Source organism: Anabrus simplex, chromosome 13, assembly GCF_040414725.1.
Source record: "Anabrus simplex isolate iqAnaSimp1 chromosome 13, ASM4041472v1, whole genome shotgun sequence".
In the NCBI taxonomy this organism is placed as follows: domain Eukaryota; kingdom Metazoa; phylum Arthropoda; class Insecta; order Orthoptera; family Tettigoniidae; genus Anabrus; species Anabrus simplex.
The window spans coordinates 63,664,626-63,670,148 of NC_090277.1; positions in this window are offsets into that span (position 1 = coordinate 63,664,626).

A 5,523-nucleotide genomic window follows, 5' to 3' on the forward strand; every position below is an offset into this window, starting at 1 on the left:
ACGTGGAATTTGCCGTCACCACATAGAGGGCAGCACTGTTCTCAAAGATAGCGGATGACGGCTGTCAGAAAAGCGCATAGGTTTGTAAAGCACTTGGAATTTGCCACCGCTACATAGAGGGCAGCACTGTTCTCAAAGATGGCGGATGACAGCTGTCAGAAAAGCGCATAGGTTTGTAAAGCACGTGGAATTTACCGCCACCACATAGAGTGCAGCACTGTTCTCAAAGATGGCGGATGACAGCTGACGAAATTGCCCGCAGCACAGTGCTCAAAGATGGCGGATGACAGCTGTCAAAAAAAGCACGTGGCTTTGTTTCCCAACAAGAGCACGTGGAATTTGCCACCACCACATAGAGTGCAGCACTGTGATTAAAGATGGCGGATGACGGCTGTCAAAAAAGCGCGTGAGTTTGTTTCCAAACAAGACCACGTGGAATTTACCACCACCACATAGAGGGCAGCACGGTGCTCTCTTGATTAAAGATGGCTGCTGTCACGTGGAATTGTCTGCCACCACAGGTATCTAGCTAAAGAGGGCAGCACTGAGGTTTGCGATGCAAGATGGCTGCTGTCAAAAAAGCATTTTTCAAATTATCCGCCACCACATTTCAAAGGTAAGTAGCTAAAGAGGGCAGCACTGTGCTCTATAGATTAAAGATGGTGGATGACAGCTGTCAAAAAACACGTGGCTTTGTTTATCTCGCGCTAGTGAGGTTAAGTTGGTAGCACTAAGGTTTAGACCCGTCAAGATGGCAGCACTGCCGATGACAGGTGACGAATTTTGCAGCTACTGCGATATAGAGGGCAGCACAGTGCTCAAAAATGGCGGATGACAGCTGTCAAAACAGCACGTGGCTGTCAAAAAGCACGTGGCTTTGTTTACCTCGCGCTAGTTAGGTTAAGTTGGTACTACTAAGGTTTAGGCCCGTCAAGATGGCAGTACTGAGGTTAGCGATGCGTTGTTGTCTGTCAAAAAGCACGTGGCTTTGTTTACAAATCTGTCAAAAAGCACGTGGCTGTCAAAAAGCACGTGGCTTTGTTTACCTCGCGCTTGTGAGGTTAAGTTGGCACTACTGAGGTTTAGGCCCGTCAAGATGGCAGTACTGAGGTTAGCGGTGCGTTGTTGTCTGTCAAAAAGCACGTGGCTTTGTTTACAAATTCAAATTTCGCGCTAGTTAGGTTAAGTTGGCAGCACTGGAAGAGGCCTCTGGCTGAGGTGGAGGAGGCATCTGGGAGGCCTCTGGCTGAGGTGGAGGTGGAGGTGGCCACTGGGAGCCTGAGGTGGAGGTGGCCGCCGAACTGTCCAATTATACTACTCACCCCTCTCAAGTGGTGTTCAGGAACGTGGAAAAAAGGAACTTTCTGTACCAAACAATGAATATTTAATTGTAGAAAACAATGATGGTAACTTTGTTGTAGTCCAGCCTCAGATGTAAAAAGTGTAAATAAAAATCATAAAAAGCACAAAATTACTGTGTTGGGTGTTCATATGATTTGTCTTTTATTCATCACAATGTCTGTTCACACGAAGTGGTCGTAAAGGAATTGCAGTTTTTCTTGAGCCTGGACTGGAACCTCCTCACCCTCCTGAATATCCTCTTGCTCCAAATGATCCTCTTCCATTTCAGGAGCCATGTAGTTATCTAGACGTCTTGACAGGTTACAAAGTACTACACAAGCATTGATAACTTTACAAGCAAAGGTGGGATTTAATCGCATACCAATGCTAAGGACAGGAAATTTTTCTTTAAGGAGTCCTATAGGGACCGTGCGAATGGCGAGTGGTGCGCTCTTGCGACTACCTCAGAAAACGTTTGATGGGGTAAGCTGCTGGCCAGCGCTCCAGTTAGTTTATGTCGGGGTTAACTGAAAGAATGGAGAGTCGAAGGAGTAAAAGCAAACAAACTTTCACTCATCTCCCAGTAAGGAATTGACATTAACATTTATTGAAGGGGACTTCTACTTCAGATTAAAATGAACTAGCCAAATCGATCTCCTCTCGCCAATTCGATTCATTCTCTTCATTTGTGATTCGATCTATCCATCTCATCTTCAGCAATCACCCTGCTTTATTATGAGACATAAGGTGGATTTTACAGCATGGCAAGCCTCTCAACATTGGCCAAAACAGAGAAAGCAATGTCTCTTCAACCCCTGAAAGCGTTTGGGACCGAATACAATGTATCTTTGTCACTGTAAGTACGTCAGTGTGCAAAATAAAGAGGTAAAAGTGCATACACGTGCCCCTCAATGTGACAAGCAAGAAAGAGCTTTCTTAAGAAAAGAAATTTGCTCACTTCAGACATTGATATAAGAATTAGAAAGATGTTTTTGAAGACTTTCGTGTGGAGCGTGGCATTGTATGGAAGTGAAACATGGACGATAACTAGCTCAGAAAGAAAGAGAATATAAGCTTTTGAAATGTGGTGTTACAGAAGATTGCTGAAGATGAGATGGATAGATCGAATCACAAATGAAGAGATAATGAATCGAATTGGCGAGAGGAGATCTATTTGGCTGAATTTGACGAGAAGAAGAGATAGAATGATGGGACACATCTTAAGACACCCAGGACTTGTTCAGTTGTTGAAGGAAGTGTAGGTGGTAAGAACGGTAGGGGTAGACCAAGGTATGAATATGACAAGCAGATTAGAGCAGATGTAGGATGAAGTAGTTCCGAAGAAATGAAAAGGTTAGCACAGTATAGGGTGATATGGAGAGCTGCATCAAACCAGTCTATGGACTGATGACTCAAACAACAACAATCATTGAACAATCTCATCATCATTCACAGCTTATCCCGCCTGCGCAGAGGAAGTACACTCAAGAAGTTGTCGCCATGAATTGCAGGTCGGTTGCCCTTCCTCACTCATGTATTTATAAACTGAAAATCTGCTGGAATTTCAACCACAGTCATCGGGAATTGAGGCAAGCCGCTCGCTACCTCCTTTGTAATAGTAGAATAACTGAGGAAAACTGGCTTGTTTTCCCTATTTTAGCTTAGCTGCTAGCCTCTGACTTTAGTGACCGTGGTTTGAACCCCAGTGTCACTGAAGTGCGATTTTCATTTGAAAGAATTGTGTTTCAGGAAAGGCATCCGAATTAAAATTCATGATTACAACTCTTATAAGACTCAATGTATGCAATGGCCCCGCGCAATGATTCATTAGTGTATGACTAAAGTTATTGTGAATAAATAATTAATTAACAATTTCCCGAAGTAGGAATAAAATATAGTAAATAACTTAATTTCAACGTTGTATGGTGGCCGATCAATACTCTTTTCCCTTAGACAATTGCCGTATATTTATTGCCCTAAACGTTCCTTCACGTCAAAGACATGGTTACTGCTATTTAAATCTTCACCTTTCTTTAGCGTGGATTCCCGGAAGTAATCGGAGTGTTGCACTGTCTGAAACCCTATATAAATTGTAGTAGTCGCTGCTACTGTCGAAGCCATTATTGTCTGGCTTTACCTCTTTATTTTACTATCACAAGTCAAAGCTTGCTGCCTGGTTGCAATGAACTGCATTGTCAAAGGTCTCGTGAGTGTCCCATCAAACGACTGCAGCTGTTTCCGTTAGAAGCGCTAGCTACTAAAAATCTCGTGCGCGCACGGTCCCTATTGCACACTCTATAACCCTCCTTGTTTTTTTTATGTGCTCTTAAAAATCTTTGTTGAGACTGACTAGCAAAATCTCGGACGACTGGTGGTATGAGCCAAGATTTTAAAGGATAGATGGAGTCTCCAAGCAGAACTGCACCAGGGAAAGGTCTCCAGCCATTAGCCATCCTATTGTTCAAGCCACTTAATCTTAGAACCCTAGCATCGCTGACACTGCCAGGCCAGTTTGCACATACATAGTAGAATTCTAAATTTGGCCCACATACTAGCAGAACATTCAAGGAATGTTTCCCATGTCGATCAACAAATGCCGGTTCATATGCACTTGGTGCATCAATTTTGATAAGTGTTCCATCAAGTACTCCACAAATTAAAGGAATACCACCAAGTTCAGTGAATCTGGCAACTACTTCACCACAGTCAGCTGGCCAACGTACAGCATCCTGAAGAAGAGTGTCATTTATCGCAGTCACAACTCTGCAGACTGTTGCTTTTGAAACACCATGCATATCAGAAATACAATGATACTGTGCACCACTACCTAACCAGTGTAGTGCAATCTGAAGCTGCTGTTTTGAGGTTAGTGCTTCATTCCTTGCAGTGGGAGATTGTAAGATATTACCAATCCTATCAAGCACATATTCAAATGTTCTGTAATCTAACCTAAATCTCTCATTGTATTCATATGATTGTTCCATACCCGTATAGGCTGTTCTTGGCCTAAAAGTTCTTGGACGGCGAATATAAACTCTCTCCTCATCACTATTGGAATCAGAGTCACCCATTTCACTGATCTTCACAATTTTATGCCAATATATCAGAATACCACACACTTTGGTTTCACTAATAATATGAAATATGAGTCAAAATACACTAATGGAAATCATCCTAATAATATGAGTAAATTTTATTAGTTATGTTGTCTATGAAACACTTTACTAATATTATTAGGAACATCTACTAATAATTTTGACTCATAAACTAATAACTAATATTATTAGCTAATAATTTTATGAAACACAACACTAATATTATTAGTTAATATTATTGGTTTTTACTAATAATATTAGTGAAATATGTTTTATGAAACAGGGCCCAGTCGTCCATAGAGAGTACAGCCGGCAGAGTGGGTGGTGACTAGTTCCTGCAGTATTTTCTAACCGTAATTGTTGTAGAGAGAAACAATGCCTAAATCGCACTTATTGAGAAAATGGATTGCTACAGATGGACACTTCACTACAGACGGTCGAGTAGTCTTCTGTCAAGCATGCTCCAAAAAAGTAAGTTTCCCGTAACTGATTTAAAACGCGCATTGCAATACCCTAGCTCGCTTACTGAAGAGTACTTAGGATTTGTATTCTTCATTTCAGGTTAAATGTGACCAGAAATCCCATCTTGAGCAGCATAAATCTTCAGCTGCTCACATGGCTAGCGTAGCGAGGAGAAATAAGTCCAGCAACAACAGTAAGCAAACGTTTATTTCTTCCACAGTTGGCAAGCCTGAAGATAACTTTAACTTTCTCTTATGTCAGGCGTTGGTGTCTGCAAACGTCCCATGGAACGCACTAAGTAACCTGACCATGAAAACATTCTTAGGAGATATCAGCGGCCGCAGTATACCTTATGAATCCACTTTAAGGAAGAATTATTTGCATCCTGTTTACCAGAAGACATTAGATGAAATAAGAGAAGATATAGGCGATCACTATATTTGGTGTTCTGTCGATGAAACATCTGACAGTTGCGGTCACTTCATTGTCAATGTCGTAGTAGGTAAGCTGGATCAAAATGAACCAGGTAGCCTGCGCTGTGAGGGATGCTTTACGCATATTGTGGCCAGCAGAGAATCAAGATAGTAAGTTCCTTTTGTTAGTGACAGACAGTGCTGCCTACATG